This window comes from Pelmatolapia mariae, linkage group LG20 (assembly GCF_036321145.2).
Source record: "Pelmatolapia mariae isolate MD_Pm_ZW linkage group LG20, Pm_UMD_F_2, whole genome shotgun sequence".
Classification (NCBI taxonomy): domain Eukaryota; kingdom Metazoa; phylum Chordata; class Actinopteri; order Cichliformes; family Cichlidae; genus Pelmatolapia; species Pelmatolapia mariae.
This window is the reverse complement of record NC_086244.1, coordinates 28,294,744-28,315,048: the sequence shown is the minus strand read 5'-3', so window position 1 is coordinate 28,315,048 and position 20,305 is coordinate 28,294,744. Positions and strand designations below refer to the sequence as shown.

At 42.4% G+C, this 20,305-nt stretch overlaps 1 protein-coding gene across 2 annotated transcripts in view; it reads right to left on the bottom strand.

The window, feature by feature from the left end:
* Nucleotides 1–17,819, bottom strand: part of rerea (arginine-glutamic acid dipeptide (RE) repeats a) — a 125,259-nt gene extending 107,440 nt beyond the window's left edge. For both annotated transcript variants that reach the window (XM_063465458.2, XM_063465457.2), the window contains exon 1: nt 17,542–17,819. The gene's annotated coding sequence lies outside the window, so the exon portion shown is untranslated. The remainder of the gene's footprint in view (nt 1–17,541) is intronic.
* Nucleotides 17,820–20,305: the final 2,486 nt, after the last annotated feature.

Here is a 20,305-nt window from a genome sequence, read left to right as displayed (position 1 = left end):
ACGAGCACATGGATAGTAATGTATTAAAGCAGGGTTAGGTTAAAACAGGGCATGATCTAAAACCCTTATTTTACACAGATGAATACATCAGTATTGGATTTTTTTTTCTTTTTTTATGCATGCCCAAGTAGTATGCAGGGTAATACAGTACTGTTTTAGAGGGAGCTGAGCTAATGAGTTTGTATTAGCTGTCTGAGCAGATGACACTGGAGGACACCGAATCCTTGTTGTGTTAATTAAAGCTCAATGAAATGATGCCGATGAAAAATTAGCATGACCCACAGCCTCAGTTAGGGATACAGCCAGGAAAATGGATCTCTCTGTTGAGTTGTTTTCAAGGAGAGGTGCACAGAGAGAATACTTTCAGAAACAAAAGCTGAAGTCGAAAATAAATCATTTTACACAATTAACTGATTAGGTTTAAGTGGCGGCATCGGAGGAATCAACGACACCCGCGGTGAGAACAAAGAACCTCTCATTATACAAATGCATAAGATAGCTGAATCGCTGTTATATTTACCGTTCTGTTGTGTGCTTGCTAATTTTGAAAGAACAAAACTCAAAGCAACAAGCCAGCAATCATATCAATCCAGAACTGCCTCCTTGACATTTTTAGCCAGCACACGGCAATCACCCTGCTATTTTACTCCATCTGAAAAGCCATCTGAAAGGTGGTTTATAAAAAAAAAAAAAAGATGTCAACAGAACCAATAATGCCTTCCTTTGTCAGTCTTTATGTGTGAGCATTACAGTGTACTGGACAGATGTATTGAAAAGGGCTGATTGATGGCTTCACTGCAGACTGTCTGTCCACCTCTCTCCCTGATGAGACATGTCAATGTAAAGACACATGAACGCAGCAGCCTGTCCTCCATTTTCTCCTCCTCTCCTCCTCCTCCCTTGTCAGAGGCAGGGAGAATGACGCAGTAAATACAGATGCTGTGTGCACCGTAATTCTGGCGCCCGCTACCTTTTATCTGCCGTGACAGCTTCTGCTGCTGTCGAAATCAAACACCCAGGCGCGAGGAAAAAGCTAGTATTCCTTTTAATAAACTGCCAGGCGGAGCAGAGTGAGAGCAGAAAAGGAAGGCACTCAGCTCCACTCTGCACTGCACTGGCCAGGCTTGGCTAAGTAGCAGCTGAGGGAAGCGGTGATATAAAAATGGGGAGAGCGCTCCTTCAGGCATTAGTCGGTATTATGCTGCTCACGCAGGCTAAGGCATCCAGCATCAATGCACTTACAGAGAGCCGCGTGAGCCAATCGGTCAGCGGGGAGTGTTTGGTGCTCAGCGGGGATACGCACGCCGAGACGAGGACCGGCGTGAGAGACGGTGGGCAACCCACTCAGCACCTGCTCCCCAACTCTACCTCAGCCCCTTTAAGGTGCCAGGGTCAATTAGTTACATCCCTCTATTCATGCTCTCAGCCTGGATCAACAGAAACAACTGAAGAGCAGTCTGACAACAAGAAGAGCTCTGAACTGCCCATCAGCAAAATAATCTTCAAAGTCCTTAAACAAATAAATCAATCAATGTATTAAAGCATAAAAAAAAAAACTATAATTCATCAACTAACATTACACCTTCTCAAAATGTGAGTATTTTTTTATTAACAGAAATTATGTTTCAGTTTTTTAGTTAATCAGACAAACTAAAATATAAACAAATCACACTGAAACACTATTAATTCTTTGATTGGAAGCCATAATTGATGAATGCCTCAACAGTGAAAACAAGCAATTTCCGCAAATCTCCAACTGGCTCTTTCTCTCTTTGTGTGTGTGTGTGTGTGTGTGTGTGTGTGTGTGTGTGTGTGTGTGTGTGTGTGTGTGTGTGTGTGTGTGTGTGTGTGTGTGTGTACGGGTTCGTACTATCCTGGTGGGGACCAAAATCTGACTTTTACTATCCTGGTGGGGACTTTCTGCACCGTGGGGACCAAAATCCAGGTCCCCTCGGGGTTGAAAGCAATTTTCACACTCAAAATGCGGTTTTACTGTCAGGGTTACAATTAGGTTATGGTTAAGTTTAGGGTAAGGGTTAGGGTTAGGCATTCATTTTTAATGGTTAGGGTTAGGGTAAGGGGCTAGGGAAAGCATTATGTCAATGGGATGTCCCCACGAGGATAGCAAACCAGACATGTGTGTGTGTGTGTGTGTGTGTGTGTGTGTGTGTTTCTGAGAAAGAAGAGGGATGGCTGCTTCGGAAATAGACAGCTTTTTGTTCTGACCCCACAGCTGTCACTAGCATAAGAGGGCCAGTCACAGGCAGCACACATGAGCATTTTAGATATACAGTCCCACCCCCTTGACACTGCAGCAGAGGAGGAACAAGAGGGTTGTGCTTTAGGTGGCAGGACCCCTGGGGATGCTGTCGTATTTCACAACAGGGCAAAAATTCACTAAATACCTGGTCAATGATTCGAATCCTGCACCATGACTGTGCCCCTAACGCCCGTAATGTTCTTCCTTATAATCCAAATATGAGCCATGTGTGTCCACATCAATCAGCCATTTTCATTTGAGCTTGTGCTCTTCTTTATCACCATTACTACTGCAGTAATTGAGGCGGTGCTATGGAGAGGCTGTGCAGTTTACCTCCATCTGGGAGGTCAAGAGGAATGCAATTGGTTGACAATGATTATGCTCTGCCTGATTAGGCTACGGGCTACCGCTGAATATTTAGCACTGATTAGACTAAGCCCTGTAGAGAGCCATGTGGCTCACTAACAAAAGGGACAAGGCACAGGGCAGGGAGAAAAGGCTACTAATCAGCACGAGCTCGCTGAACCGGGCTATCTCGCACTTAATGGCTCGATCAATCTGCTTTTCGCATTTTTATGTCGTCCTTAACGACTCCATATTTGTGATGACTTTATTTAGCGCTTTTTTTTTGGGTGAAAACAAACAACAGCTGTGAATAAACATTTAGTTAGTTTTAACAAAGAGCCTATTAAAATCTGCGTCTATGAAAATAAATAATTCCCGGGAAAATATCCATTTAGGTGCTGAAATGGAAAGGGAAATTTTACTGATAACTATGGAGGGTAAGTTGCATTCAATCTACACAGCTAAAGGGCACACAGCACCAAAAAAACCCCAAAACAAAACAAAACAAAACAAACAAACATCCCATTCATTAATGAATGGCAGAATAGATTCTTGATTCTTTTCTCTTCACTGATTGGAACGACGTCAAATAAGTGACATCGGCCTATTGACTGTGGCCCGTGTTTATATACTGTGTGTCCTTGCAGATCCAGTTTTGCACATTTGTAACATGTAGAGATAGATCGAAATACTTTCAAACAGTTATTTATTCATAATCGAGATTTCGTTGTTCCCCGCGAACAAAAGGAGGAACCCAAAATGTAAAAAAACAAACAAACGTCTCCCTCTGCTATTGGCCAAATTGTTATTTTAAACATTGCTATCAGTCTAGAATTACACAATTGTTGCCTCCTAACGCGATTGTGATATTTACGCAGAAGCTGAAGTGCCCTCCTGATTGAAACGGTCGGGGGAGGGAGGTGGCGGCTGAGGAATGAGGAAACAGTGGAAAGATGTTAAGAGCGCAAAAGAGACAAGCATGGTGAAAATGAGATGAGAGGAGGAAAAAATGACCGGGAGAAATGACAGCAGGGCAGAGGGAGTAAAGAAGGAAAACAGATGGAAGGGAGGCAGGGACACGTGCACTTATTTGAAGACTTTTAACTGTCTTGATCCTCAATAAAGAGGCGAAACTGATTAGGTTTATATCAAACGGCTGCTTGTAACACTGTGCCTGTCGCTGAGAGCGCAAATCACAGTCAAGTCAGGTTTTCCTCTTTTCCATTTGAAAGAGCCGGCTCTCTCCTCACTTGTCTTTCACTCTCTCCTTTATTCAACACCACACAGCCTCCTAAAGCACCAGCTTGTCAGAGTGACAGATGCAGACACGACCACTGACCTAAATCACTCTTTTCCAGCACATTAACCTCCATGTCCTTCCACCTTTTACGCAAAACACCAAACACTAACATAGGGAAACACTCCAACACCACCGACATGCTGCACAATGAGAGGCAACCCGCAAACCCCACCCAGCTCTATCTTCATCATCCTCTCTGATTCAAGACTACATCTCAAGTGTCTAAACAGAGAAAAAAATATGTATCATGCCCGCAGGCTAAATAAATCACTGCCTATTGTTCCTAGAAGGACTTTTTCTACCCAGCACTGTGACAAAAAAATGTGTAAGTGGAGGACGCACAAACATTTCTCTTCACCTTGGAGTCAACGTGGAAGGGATCGATAACACTTTAATTACTGTAGCTCCATGTTTATGAAATGCAATAATCATTCATTAATGATGCAGACAGCGGCAAGCAGGCGGCCGGGGCCGGGCGTCAGGGCTGCGTGCAAAGGTAGGTGAAGGGAGGGGATGGGAGGATTGGCGTAAATGATTCATGGTTTGATATCTCTCCTGTATAATGGGTTCCTCCGGGGAGCTGCTGGGGCTCCGCTGCAGCGACTGACTGCCTGGCTGGATGGCTGCCTGGTTCGCTCCGACTCTGCCCAGGCTGCTTCTGCCACTGCTGCCCAAGATTAAAAAGGCCTGCCTTCCATGAAAAGCGGCTCAGTGAAAACAGAGAGCGGGGATATGCACGTACACACATAAAAGGCTTGATTCAATATCGTCTGACAAAGTATCTGAGGGGGAGTGAAGGAGGGGAGACAAGCGAAATACCAAACTCCTTCTAGGGAGAAAGCATTAGCTGCAGAGATAGTGAGGATACTTGTGACATCTAATGGGAATATGCCAGCGTTTCTTAAAGGATGGGATTTTTCAAGACTCTGTGACTTAAAATAAAACTGATGTACCCACGTGTATGTGAGAAGCTGTGACTCTCTCCGCTGCTCTCCATCTGGGCACCAAAGGTTTTTCCCCAGAACACAACAACGCTCTAAGAAATAGGTGACAGAATGCACTGCCAAGTTTGTCCGAGGTAAAATGCCAATATTTCAGAAACACAGTCTATTTAGCAAAAACTCCCCTCTATTTCTTCCTTGCCAAGCTCGGAGGATGGACACCTTAAAGTAGCCACGTGTAGGTTTTGTTGGCTGACTTATCACTCATGTTACAAAGAGAACTGATCTCAAGTGCGGATTTGGAATTTAAGAAGAGATTCATACAAAAATAGATCAAGATCACAACCTCTCGATTACCATATTAACACATGCTCTTGGGAGATACACTCACTGACACTGTAGATGCGATTCTATATAGGTGAGGCAAATAATGTAACAAATGAGCTGCTAACTGGAAAGTAATCTCTGCGGCCTTTTTAGCAACATCTCGCCCTTACTTCTCCATATTACGCTGGTTGACTAATAATTACCAATACATCTAGTTTGGGGTTTTTTTGGGGTTTTTTTTGCACTTAACCCTCTCTTCTTTGTTGGTAGGTCAGCTTATGATGACATAGCTGTGCTTTTCAGCCTTCTTCTCATAGCACCTCTCCTGCTGTGGCAATCCTTCTCCAAGCCCAGCTCAGCTGTGCCAGCAGTGTATTTATGTCAGTTTTCTCCACCAGTAGCAACACGGTCCACTCTTGATCTCTCTAAGGAACGTCTTACGAGATCGCCTTTTACTTTCACAACACCTCAGATAAACGCACAAAAAAATAAAAGCTACTTTTGGCTGCTCCCTTATTCAAAGGAGGGTCACTACAGCAGGGCTTGTGTCTCCTTCGAGGATCAAACCAGCTACCGTCTGCTTATTAGGCAAACGTGTAAACCACTACACTATAGAGCCCCTATAAAAGCACATAAAAATACTACGTCATAAAAGAAGAAATTAAGGTAAACAAATGGAAAGGTCTTAAAGCGCCAGTACACCCACCGTATTAGCTGCGTCATGGGCAGCTAGTAATGTCGTCACACAGCCATACTCCAAACACAATTAGACACATTATTAGCTAATTGTTTCTGTCCCAAACCACAAATATGGAAAAAACTACTCATGCTATCACATCTGCAGGAAACATTCACTTCCAAGTTAAAGTGTCCTCCCACAGGAGCTCCACAGGGAGCTAACTTAAGAAACAAAAACGGAGGAAATTTGTGCTAAATAGATATTAACTCTAAAAAGATACCAGCTAGATTTAGCATAGCGGGACTGTTGAAGCTTATTATGTGCCACAGAGGAATTTAATGTGCACTGAAAGAGGGCTATGCAATTCACCCCCAATTTCTTACAGTGTAACTGCATTACAGGGAAAAGCATAAGGTCCAAAGTGGAGAGCAGGAATTGTTACAGGTATCAACACCTACACTCATGAGAATACAGGCAAATCAGCATTGCTTTAAGACAGACTTGAAAAATCATAAACTTATCCCTAATAAGCCACCACCCCACATATCCCCCAATGTATCTCCTCTTCACCCGCAGAAAGAGGGGGGGGGAATGAAGAGATTAAAGTTGTAACGTGTTGGGCTAATCATAACATAGACAGTTTAGTGCCATCTCGCATAATTAAATGCTTTGCACTAACCACCTAATGCATACTAATTTGGAACAATCCACTCCTAGAGCTGGCAGACCATGAAGCTCCCTGCAAAGGAGGTGCTTGTCTCACTCTCCCTCTGCATGAGTGTGTGTGTGTGTTTACGTGACACACACATGCACGAACACACTGATTTGCAGAGGAGTAAGGTGCTAAAGGTCAGCCTGCGGACTTGAAAGAAAAGGTCAAGCATTATTACAACATGACTAAATAAACAGGCTGTGCACAGCCCCCAGCCCAGCCGCTGTGAACACTGGAAGCCTCCACCTACAAGCCGTACTACCTGCCTGTTTGGCTGGTTGGGATTCAGCTTCATCCCTTGTCTTTATCCACATATCCCTCCAGCTCTACGACAGCTGACATGAGGACTGTCATATCCTGCCTAGATTCTTATCCCATGCTGGCTTTATTGCTCTTTTCCTCCTGAGTAACAAACACACATCCACACATGCGCACACACACAGACGAGCAAACGAGAGAGGAGCGAGGGAAGCGGGGCTGCTGGAGCGTGCTTTAAAGCACATTAATATTAATTGCAGCACTAGCTGGAGTGATAACATAGACAAGATGCCCCTGCGAGGGAGCTGGGCGCAGTCAGTCCCTGCTTTTTGTTAGCAGCACTACTCATCTGTTGGCCGTGGTGAGACGGCAGGATGACGAGCATTTCATCTTTGAATTGCTTGTTTTATATTAGAAGGGGTCTACCCTCAGCAGAGAGGGGAATTTGTGTTTGAGAGCGGTTACTGTGTGTGGGCGCGTGTGCGTGTATGTCTGTGTGTGCACAAGGCTAGCTGTGATTTAAAAAAAAAAAAAGACTAGGGAAGATGAATTATTAGACTAGTGGCTACATCAACAGCAATAGAAATGTGCTTTAGAGGTAACAGAGAGTGCTTAAGCGATCTTGCTTTTATCTCCTGTGCTCTGCTTGGCTTGGCTGCATTTTATGTCCTCCACACACAACTCAGTATTCTGTGAGAAATGAGCTCTGCTAAAGGATGTAAATAATCTGCTGTTCTGCTTAGAAAACCTGCTTTTTCAGGACAGTGGAGGCAAAAGAAAAAACAACAACAGCAGAAACAAAAAAACAAATCGAGTTAAAGCCTGGGTGTTGAAGCTCATCTCCACCTCTTGGCTTTTTTTCTCCCCCTGTAGCAATAGCAGGCAGCTGCAGGCATCAACAGATGACAGCTATATCTCTATAGTCCTCCATTTTTACCTCACCCTCTCTTTTTTCCATTTCTGTCAATTGCTATTGAGAAACTGACGCCGTGTTTGGTGCCGCCTCACTGTAGTGGGTTTGGGGCTGTACAATTTTGTGCCTATTTTTTTCCTTCTTCTTTCTCCCCCCCGATTTCCCCCCAGACTCATCAATGCCCCATTACCAAGTCAAATCAGGTGGTGCTGCAGATATTTGCCGAGTACCAAGGCTGCAAGCAGAGACACACAGACACACAGAGGATTCGTTTAGGAAGCCTGGGAGGTTTTCTAACGGTATGCTCTCCACAGGATCACAAAACAGGGTGAGGAGGTGAGCGGAGGAGAAATCACTGCTGGCTAAATGCTTGTGAGTGGTTTATGGCTCAGAGGGCAGAAAGGGAAACAGAGATGTGGTAATGCATCTCTCTGACACTCCTTTAAGCAGCCGACCAGACTGTAATCTCATGGGCCCTGTAGTAGTCGCACGTTATTGTTTCTCATTTCACATGTCACAAACAATTAAAACGCGCCTGTCGATTCCCGTGCCCCATGAGCTCCATTTACCCATGAAACAAAAAAAAAGAAAAAAAGAAGAAAATACACGTTTGAAAAAAGGAGAAAAAAAACAGCCAGTATGATCTCTTTTCTTACATGTATCCACATTCCTAAGCTAAATTCCCAAAGATTGCCACGCATATTTCTCACTTTCATCGTCTTTATCTCCCTGCGACAGCAAATATAAAGTGAACGAGCCCCGTGTAATGTAAGCAGCTGCATTAGCGAGGCAGAGTGATAAAGTGAAAAGCAAAAAAAGGGGGGGGAGGTAAAGACAATTCGTCCTTTTAGTTTCCTCTGCCTGTTGTCATCCTCTTTATAGCAGCAGCTACACAGGCAAGACAAAAAAAAGAACTCTGGGGAAGAATCAGGCAGAAGAAAAGAGAGAAAGGGGGAAAAAAAAGTAGCACTGTGTGTTTTATGTAGAGATTTTCACAAGCCTGTTGTTGATTAGAGGAAAAGGCTGAGTGCTAAATACAGAGGGAAACAGGGAGAAGAAAGGGAGGGCTGCTGGTTCTCCAGGAAAGGGTCTCTGAGGGCTGTCAGAGGTGCTGGTGAATCTCTTCCCTGTGAGGAAGCCGCTGCACTTAGGAGAGAAATTTAAACTCCTACTGTTATGAGAATTTTTGGCTTTCATTACACCAAGGGCGCATGTCGATGCTCTCGTGGATGCATCAGAGTGCACACGCACGATGCGAAGCCAGATGCCAGCTTTCTCTACCGGAGTTTTTGCTGGCTTTGTGCCGAGCAGATCGTTTGCTTTGTGCCAAGAATAAAAAGGCAGAGACTGAAACTCTTTGACGGCGCTCTCCCCGTGCTCAATCGCAATCATGAAACACGTGCACGGGAAACAAAACCGTCCACCACTTTGACTAGGGATCCGTGCGACGGCGTGCGACCATCTCGCCCGTCAGTCGCGCTGTTTAAAATTAACCGGAGCAAATCGAGATGGAGCGCAGCTGACTGGACCCATCCAGTTGGAATTATTTGAGATGTGACAAGCACTTAATCAAGCTGTCATCTGCAGCGCCACACTAATGCATAAACGAAGAAACAAAGCAAGATTGCGAGGAGCTGGAATCGAGCTCGGCTATGCAAAGAACCACGCCAAATATCGTTTTCCTCATTTGAGGAAGTGGCGAAATGGAGAAAGGAAGAGAAACCGGCCTCCCAGTGAGCTCCTGTGCCCCAGCTCGACTAAGTGACAGTGAATCCTACAGTGAGTCGATTTGCTGCTTTTGAGTGCCTGAAAACTTGTCTGGCAGAGTGCTCACAGGGGAGAAAGACAGATGGGGAGAATGGAGGGACGGAGCCTCACCTGTAGCTGTCTTCTATTTGTCTGTTCATCCCTGGAGGCTTTTGGGCTGCTTTGGTACAACAAGGGAGGGTGGGGGTAGGGGGTAGGGACAAAGAAAGAGCTCTGAGGCCATCAACAGACAAAGCAAGAGACAAAAGGACAAGTTTACAGGTAAATAGTGAAGAGCAGCTGGCAGGAGGGCTGAGGAAAGCTCGGGTTTCAGACAACCGATGATCACTCACTCTTCCACAAAAACAAAGATGTTAATAACATGACATTCACCTCGAGGAGCATGTCTTGCTGCTGCTTTATACCAGAGTTACAGAGCAAAAAAAAAAAAAAAAAAACTACAAAAAAAAACAACAACATTACTGAATACACACAAAAAAAATGAAATCATATGTGCAAAGCAAGCTATGACCTGACTTTCAGCTCCCCAAAGCTGACACGACGCCGTTTGAGCATGTGCGGCTGATGACAGGAGTCATTTGCTACATCGCTGATTTGAAAAACAGGAGCACTTGAAGATGACACAGAAAGACAACTGTATTGTCATCTTAAAGAGGATCTATGAAATCAGTGGGACGAGATCAATGCCGCCTCTCCCTCGCTCTCACGGCACTTTACATAAGCAGCAATAACCATCACAGAGGCCATCATCTAGCTCACCGATTTCCTGTGCAGGACTTCCAGAAACCTCCAGGCTACAAAAAGCGCCTCTCACTCCGAGCAATGGTCACATCCACAACTTCACAGACAAGGCAGGGAGGAGGAGGAGGAGGTAGAGAAGGAAAGGAGCTGAGGAGAGGGGAAAATACCACAGGCAAGATAGAGAGAGCTGGAAGGCAGGGAGAGAGTGAGGGGAAAAAAAGAAGAGAGGCTGGGGGAAACTAGCAGTGCATCTTCATTACAGTATAGCACAGAGCTCTGGCATCGACTAGCCAAGCAGTGTAGTAAGAGCTCCTCATCCTCTCAGTTAATTAGGATTTCTGCTGCTTCATTTTGGGGCGAGGGACAGGATGTTGGAGGCTTGATTACCTTTTATTTCCCAGCCTAACGGCTCGGCTGCCTCTGCCGCTTTATTAACAGGAGATCTTGCAGATTTACAGCTCCACAGCAAACATCAATTTCAATAATTACAAGAAAACTGTTAGAGGGGACACAATGAAACGAGAGCGTGTTTTTTTTTTCCCCTCCCTCCTCCCCACTTTCACCGCTCCAAAGCTCCTCCCCTCTTTCACGGGATCTAATTTCCATAGATGTGCCCTTTTCATGATTGCATGCCACAGACACGTTAAAACACACACAGATTTGCCTCAGTCACACTTGGCACTCTAAACGCTTTATAACCACTCCCTGGCCTGAAGGGCAAAGGAAATACTTCGACCTAAGCATTTGTGTAGCCATAAAACAAAAATGAATGAAAGATGATCTGTTAGTGCTCAGCACAACCCCCGACCCCCCACCCCTGTGCAAAAAAAAAAAATCTATCACATCGCTGGATAAAACATCTTTATGGTGTAAACTGGATAATACAAGGGATTACAAGTCTCCTTTTTAAAGCTATATCTTTACACACTGGCAACATGCCTAGATATTAGATTTCACCTTCTGACAAGGTGCAAGTGTGAGACTAAACTGAACACCTCTCTCAAACAAAAGCTCCATCTAGGGAAAGCTATAATAGAAATCATTATTAAAAAGACATCGGATTCTGAACAGAAAAGCATAGATTCCATTTAAATAAAATCAATAATTGTGTACACTTGCAGTGCATTGCCTTCCTGTCTTCTCATCTTGCTTGCTAATGTTTCTTTCATGAGCCAGCCCACTGCTGGTGACATTATAGCTACAGCACTTCCACAAGTCCCCGATGGATCGGTGAAAATGGTTGGCGTAAAACACAATTAGTACGGTCCATATGGCTGCTAGTGGAGGAGGAGCCGGAGAGGTCCCATGTGGTTTTTATAGAGGCCTGCTCTTTTGTTACCCTAAAGATCAAACTGTTGTCATAATAATGGGGTCGTTTTAATTCTGTCGCTTGGTTTTTGTAAATCGGCACTTCGTCGACACATCCTTGCCCCGACTCAATGACTTTTGGCAAATAAATTGACCAACCTTGGCTCATAGCCTAATCGATAGCTCCTTCATCATGATTAATGGTTCATATTGGATAATGGGGGGAAATTTAATGTGAGGGGAGCATTACTTCCTGATTTCAGCGCTCAGCCCTATTGATTGGTCATAACCCTCCTTTTTTGGCCAATGGAATGCGCTGATAAGAGAGCCGTGTGTTCGACCTATGTAAACTGAGCACAGAGAAAATGATTTACTGTGCTTTAGGCGCGTCTTATTCACTGATAGCTCTGTATGCCCAGCCTGACAAGCATTTTCTTGCCTGAGAAACGCAGACACCTTTTACTGAGTTGAAGCGAACAACAACAGCTTGAGGCAACAGATTTATTACAAATTGATCTATTAGATAGCACTGCTGTGCTTCGCTGTTTTCTCTCTCCCTCTCGCTCCCTCTCTCTCTGACAACCTTCCCCTGATGGTAGCTAGAGTGTATCAGAGTGGAAGTGCTACAGTGGCAAATCTAAACCCAATCCTCAGAACTCATTTTCTCTGTGCCGGCTGCTGGAACTGGGGTACAGAGACAAGATGTCCATCTTTAAACCCAGTCGATCCAGCTCAAAGTCCCAGTGTCTAAACTTAAGGCTCAGCAGGCTCAATAGGTGTTCCTAACCTGCAAGGGCAAGCAAGGACACAGTTTACCCGAGGCATCTTGTGTACAGGGGAGCGGAGAGCCACAATGTCACCCGGGTCGTTTCCTTACGGCAGCGTGAACCCTGAGATCACCGCTGACTTGCATGACCGTCTCCATTAAAACATCACTCACAGGCTTTCCAGCCTGCGAACTGCGCCTCGTGTGCAGCCGTAGCCGCAACATCAGTGCGATATCTGTGTTAGTCACAGAGGCAGAGCGGCACAGCCAGCACATTATAAAAAGATCTATGTGCAATTTGTCTCATCCACACTGTTGAAAATCAATGTCCTGCATACCCAGTGTTGTGCAGAAAAACACAGCATAACGAGCCATTACGGCCACTTTTAATTAATGACAAAAGCATGTTTGTCTGGACAGCAGACAGCTGTTATTGACACATCTCTCTATAAAACAATCAATTAAACCAACTGCATCATTTAGACTAGCTAATCAAAGAGGCTCTCTGATAAGTATCACGTAGTGGCCATTTACTATAATCAGTTTTTTGTCTGGTTTTATTTTTTTGCTTTATGCTTTCATATCATTTTATTAAAAGATACATCATGCTGAATCTATGCCTGAAGCAGATTTATTAATAACCAAGCTAATGAATCAAAACCCAGTACACACTTGTGTATATAATAATAGGTCCAACACATCTACAGAAACCTTAACCGTCACAAGCAGGAGGAGATTATGATATGCTCCGTTTTGCTTTAGGTTTAAACTGATAGAAACAGATAAAACTGGCGGGTTATGTAGGCCTAAATATATGCTGTCAATACTAACTGCATATACTGATCGAGAAACCGCACAGGCTCCATTGTGCCCCCTTTGCTTTAATCACCCCCATCTTTCATCTGTGCTACAAAAGAAAAGAGGGCTATCGGCTCCCGGATGCAATAAATGTGCGTGTCGCTGGAAAGGGAGCGGGGAGTGGGGGGGTGTCTATCTAAGATGTTGAAATATTCTGGTTAGAGTGTATATGTCTATATAAACATCTTCAGGCAGGCAGCTGCAGGGGGTGTGCGCAGTAAAAAACACTGGTATGCATTGTTTGTGTTTCTGCACCACTAGCGCCATGCCGTGTCATTACATGAGGCAATCTCTTACCTAATCAGCACTGACACACACAGCAGCAAAGTACTCCTCCTCCTCCTCCTCCTCATCATCATCATCATCATCATCACCCCCCCCCCCCCTTCTCCTTCTCCTTCTCCTCAGGGGCCAGCCAGCTGATCCTACACCATTTCATTTTCCTCCTTTACCGTGATGGCAAATGGCTGACTATTATTTTTTTTAACTTTCCTTTTTAATTCACACTTCTTCTTTTTTTTTTGCATGAAGTGCTATTAATAGGCTATGTCAATAAAGTGAAAAACTAGGCCTGTGCCTACATGTTGCGTTTTAAATGGTAATTAGTAAGGCGCGCACACAGGAAACCAGCAAATGCGTAAAACTCCCATATACTCCCAGATATTTGCTGTCGCTTCACAAGGCTCGCAAATGTTAGCTAAAGCCTCCTTTTCCAGTCGATTTCTACAAATTCCACTGTCCAACCACTTGTGCACATTAAGCACAAAGAGCACTGACAGTTGTACGATGAAATATGTAGAAAAGTTTCTTTCATATCTTGAGATGCTTAGCAATAACACCAGACAAAATATATCTGATTAATTAAGATATGAGTCAACGCAAACCCAGCCCAATAAGAAACAGACAGCGTTTGTAAAGATGAAGTGAGACCAACTTCGCCACGGCTGAGCTTGTGCAGAAAGCAGATTTGATCACATCAAATACCACCAGCAGTATGTAGCAAGACAGCTCACGATTGTTAACACGAGCAGCGCTTGCCGATACCATCTCCTTGGCACAATTGTGGAGCTGCAGAGGCCTGAATCAAACAAAGATGAGATATGATGCGGCGTGCTTGGATCTCCTCTTATGAGAGGTGAAGGGAGGCTGTCAGAGAACACAAAACAACATCCTGCATCTTGCCTCCTCTGACTTGCTGGCAGAAGCCAGGAGGAGGAAGAAGAACAAGAGGAGGAGGAGGAAAGGGGAGTGCGCTTGCCTCATTTCTGCCAGTGTGCCCTGTGCGTGTCAGTCCAATATCTTAAAACAACACATGCAAGGCTTTGCTACAGCCAATTACCCAGCTCTTGGCACGGGAACTGAAAAACATCTTCGGAGAACAATAAAGAGAGCTTGGCTTGTTGCGCGTGCTGTCAGTAAGTGCTGACAGATTGTTATTTTTAATGAATATACAGCACTTGAATGGCCCATCAAGCGGTCTTTGAGCGAACATTGCTCCTTTGTTCAGAGCATTAATTTTCTATGTAACAACCAGATATCTTGCAAAGAAACTGATATCAAGCACTGTAAAAGTAAAAAGCTAAATCAGTTTATCCACTTGCCTTCTTTGTCCACTGCATCCTCTTAATGCTGCTTCAAGTGTGCACAGTCATTAGAATATAAATACAAGGCAATGCACTCGCTTGATTACAAATGTCATGTAGATGCTTGATTACACATCATTTCCTGTGCCGGCTCTTTAAAAGAAGACATTTCGCTGCTTACCAACCTCTCTCGCAAGCATAATCAAATACTGTATATGAAACCCTTGAGCAGAACTGCCTCGAACAAAACAATAAATCAGCCTAATCACCCCTCTTTGAAACACAACCCCAACCTTTCTGAATGTGAAATACACGATAGCCACATATGGACGACAGCTTCAAACGCCGTCAAGCATGGCAGAAACAAACCTCCAGCACTGACAATAAAGTGGCTGTGAGACAAGACTTGGAGAATCCTCCTTTATGGGGATTTACGAAGATACGACAAAGTAGAGGACAACAGCGAGATGCCGTTTGAGCACGGCATGTAAACACTGAATTGCAGCGCATGTGTATTGACAGATCATCCAACAAAAGAGGCGTCAGAGCACGGTGAAACGGGATTTTCCTCAGCGTTGCCTGGCCTTTGCCACACATTATTCGCAGGAAGCTGCCATTACTCAAACGCGTATTAGTCATTAAAGGAAAATAGCAGGGTTATTACACTTCTCTTATCATTACTCTGCTGGCACTGCTGCTCCTACTACAGCCACACAGCTAGATTAACATTCGATGGACGGGGTGTGTCATTGGATAGGTGACTCCAAGTAATTTTACCCACTGCTGCTCCTGAGATCCCACTCAAATTGAAACACTATAAAACACCCTGACCACTTAGCAGCTCTGCGAGTAACATGACAGAAAGAATCAAAAAAGGAACAGCACAAATGTTCTGCCTTCTGCTACTCTGAATTGTTCTCTTGGCCGGACCTAAAACATATTGTTTTAGAAAAACCATAAACCAAACATTAAGGTGCTTTTCAGCCAAAGCGGCGCTGAAGTAGTAATCAACATATAGCCTCTAATGGCAGACTTCTGTACCCTAGCCTAGCAAGTTTACAGGCTAAGTGGTAGTTAAAGAAAATCACAAACCACTAAGCTACTGGCAGCAGGAAAAGCCAACAAAACATCAGATGGGAATATGCAAGATGTAAGGATTAGCAAAATCCCAGTTTTTTCCCCCTTTTTTCCTCAAGACATGACCAACAATAATCTTCAGTCTTTAAGTAATGCTCTATAGACACAAAACATTTCTGGCCACATAGCTGTATCTGAGATTGCTTTATTGCTAAATTCTCTGTTTATAACAAACACACAAAGTTTGTCTGACCTCTATGTTCAGTGTCACGTCACTATCAGGAGACTTGAACAAGCTGCAATGACTGGATAGATGTGGTGGCAGCAAAGTAACAAAACCTATCCAGACCAAGCTTTTTACGACCATTAAACTTAACGTGGTGCTGGGCGTGTTTTACAGTGCATCGCTATCAGGATATCAGATCATTTATCGATGATTTCCCTATGCCCAGCCTAACACTGTGCCACTCTGACTAGTGAGGAAACGCAGGTTTTGTCCTTAAATTCATTTATACTCTTTCAGTGGACTGAAAATAGTGTAGCATTTATAGAGCAAACTAAATTTTCTCCCTCCTTTGATCATTTACTATAGTGCGCTCTCTTCGTGTATTGTGAAGCCCTCAATTGTTCAGGGCTGTGTAGTCAGTGAGGTAAAAGAGTCAAGTATGAGTCACAAGCACTCAATAAAAATAAAAACACACTTTCCTGCTGGCTCTTCTCTTTTAAAGTTAGAGGTAGTAAAATGTGCATGGACTGCATAATATTTGGAAACTCTTGCCTTTCAAGGAGGAATTGTGCAACATATTTGTGGCCAAACACTACTCGTTTGTTTACTATTTTCAAACTTGCAATTCATCTTAACTTTGGTTTAACGCTGCAAAAAAAATGCCCCCTGATAAAAAAAAGTATGACCTCTCCAAACACCAAGAAACCTTCACCTGATGTAGTCTCTTAAATGCTTTCAACTTTCTCAGGAGAAAATGAAGTCTTAAACCCACTTCTGGCTGTTGTATTTGTTGACAAATATCTTCAGTGTAGATTACATCTTTCATTTTCTCACAGCAGCACGAATGTGCTCTCATCCGGTGTTTAAAACCAGGCCAGACCACACTCCTAAATAACCACGAATTGCGATCTAGATAACAATAATTGAGCACAAGTCAAAACACACAAAAGACAGCTAGTTAGCTTCGCTGGCTAACGTTTCCAAGGGCTAGTGACAATAGCTGAATGGCTAAGACTATTCCCTGGAAAAGACATAGCACACTGGGTAATTCAAAACAGGGAAAAGCAAGCTATGGGGTACTGCGATGTTATCTGTACTGTCATACCACAAAGTGTTTAATAAATTAAAGTCGTGTTGTGTGTACTGGACGAGCTCTGTAATAACCGGTGCCAACGAGCTGTTTGTATCCAGACATTACTCTGCTCCTAGCTGGCATTCCCAATCAGTGCTAGTCACTGGCGTTAGCCGCTAACGTTAGTTCATAGTAACCAGCAACACCAACAGCAAGGGGCAACCAAGTCTATCAGCTAACTAGCTAGCTAATGCTAATAGGCAAATTAGCCAAATAGCTAACAAGCAATGATGTACGTTAACAGTCCAACGTTTACATACTCTTCCGTTAATATGTGTCATTTCTCCCTCGTTTGCTGATGAACGTCAAATGCAAAAAAGACTGCTGATTGCAGCTCACAGCACTTACCTTAAAGAGTTTGATCTACAACATCTGTGATTTGTTTGATGAGAGACTGCAACAACAAACAATAGCAGCAGCAGCAACAGCAGCAGGGGCAATTAGCCAACGTTAGTTAGCCAAGTGTCGCCACTACAGAGAGTAGTACAACAGCTGCAGTGCCACCTGTATATCGTTTGTTATATAGCTATAACCGAGAGAACCACGTTTGGTATAACGCTGTCATAAATGATGGACTTCAGAATAAAGAGAGAGTAATCGTTGCCGGGATGCTCAGACTAGTGTATGTGAGAGGCACTCAGCATGACAGCATCCTTCTTCATCTTGGGGTGAGAACAGTTGGGGGGTTCTCAAAGTTCAACCGGTAAAATATCGTCACCCACTGGCCAAAACTGGAAACATCCAGCGACACTGGGAGTCCTCTGGATGTCTGTTCTGTAGCAACACTTGGTCCATCTTCATCCTTTAGCTCAGAAAATTAGGACAGAATTCAAATGGGGAAAAATTAATTTACGGTTAAATAATTTAAGTGTTACATTATAAAGCATATTGTAAATAAAAACAGAAATGGAAGACTACAATTTGGCAGTTACTATATCAGTACAAAATGCTGACAGACTATTTATTTGCACATACTTTTTGCTTGAGCTGATAAACAGCTTGCTACTATGCTGCATAAGAATCAAATATAATATATATAATAATGACTTTTTTTGTGTATTGTATAGATATAAACCTAGTGTACATACACAAAATAAAATAAAATAGAATAGAAAATAGAATACAATGTTTGTCTGTCACTGTTATAGTGTTTTTAAACATCTCACTTAAGCAACAATAGTAAGGTTTCGCAATAGAATAGAATACAATAGTACAGAATGGTCTGGATACTGGAAAATACTGTACTTTTATGTTTCGTTATTGCCAGTGAAATTGTGAAACAATAAGAAAGTATACAAAGTAGCTATATACTTTTATAGAACGGTTACGTTAGATTCTGTTTTTATTCATGAAGGAAAACTGTAGAATAATAACAAAATTCAATAGCAGCAATATGGAAAAAACTATAAAACTGCTTAAGAATAGAATAGAATAGAATAAAAAGATTACTATTTTGTTGTTACAAAGGAAATTGTGAAAGAAATAAAAAAGTAACTAGAGATATTCATAGAATAGCATCAGTAGAAGATGTTCTTATTACAATTATAGAATAGAATAGAATAGCTCTTTAGACACTTTAATCATAACAGAGTAACTATATACATTTATAGAATAGGAGAAGTTTTTACTAGAATTGTTTTATTATTATTAGAGTAGAGTACAGTAGAATATTAACAGTGAAACTGTGGATTACAATACAAGAGGACAAAATAGAATAGAATACCTCTTTCAACACTTCAATATACAGAAAGAGCTGTGGAATAATAACAGAGTAAATATTTGTAGTTTTTGAATAGCTGCACTATAAGAAGTTTTTATTATAATAATTTTTTAGCATAGAATAGAATAGAATAATATACTGCTGTTGACACTTTAATAAGCAGTAGAGGCTATGAAACAGAGTAGAGTAGAGTAGAACACATCTTGTAATACTTGAATTTAGGGTAAGAACTATGGAATACAATAGAATAGAATATCTCGTTAGATCCTATAACATACAGTAAGGACTTTAGAATAATAGCAGAGTAACTATATGCATTTATAGAATAGCTGCACTAGGATATTTTTTTTATCATTATGTTTTAGATTGGACTAGACTAGACTAGACTAGAATAGAATAGAATAGAAGATGTGATCATATGCAACACTAATTCTAGAGTACATTAAAGGTAAAAAAAGAGACATATAACTCTTCAAGTGAGATGATCACAAAATTAACACAGTTTAATCCCATATAATTGCTTCCACTGGGCTGCTGTCCACTACACACATGCACATTATGTATTTGGAGAACTGAAATTATTTATTTAGTTTCTTTTAATTCATGTCGGGTAGAGTTAACAGTTATCCGTCCTGTGCATTTAATGCTCATTAGTTGTACTGTTAAGTTCAGCTAGATCTGAAGCCACATGTTTGTTTATTTTTTCTTAGAACAAATACAAGTTTTGCTTTTAGAATATAAAACTGTTTTTTCTTTCCTAAATAAATGTGATGCTACAAAACTTTAATTTATTAGGGGTTATTGTCGTTTGAATGAAAATTACTAAGTTGATTTATTTTGAAATTGGAATTAACACGGAGCCATTTTGTTTAATTGGCTTAACACTGTTTAATTTTTCAACTTTTCATGTGCTCACGTTTGAATTTAATTGAGTGCCAAGACTCTACCTTTTGGGATCTATTCAGCAGTCATAATATGTATATACCATATAAACATATCCAAAACATGCCCAGAAGTTTTGAGGAAGTCCAACAAAACCAACTTTCAGAATTTATTTATGATGAAGCGACAACATTTAGGTGTCCCTCAGAACCTCGCTTTCCCTCTTTACCCACACCAGCTCCTGTTTTAAAAAAGTATAGTCAGAAAGGTGCACCATTTCATCTGAACACTAGAGGGAGCAGGTCTAAAGGAAAACATTGGGTATAATTCACGCTGTAATATCGCTTTACAGTCACCCACATTTACTTTCTTAGAGGATTAACTTTGTGTGAAAAACATTTATTTAAGGTTAAGTGTGAGAATGATTAAACTTACGCAATTCGTGCCAAGTGGTTCAGCTGACAGAGTCTGCAATGTGTGACAGGTAGCGTCTTTGTATCAGTGATTTGT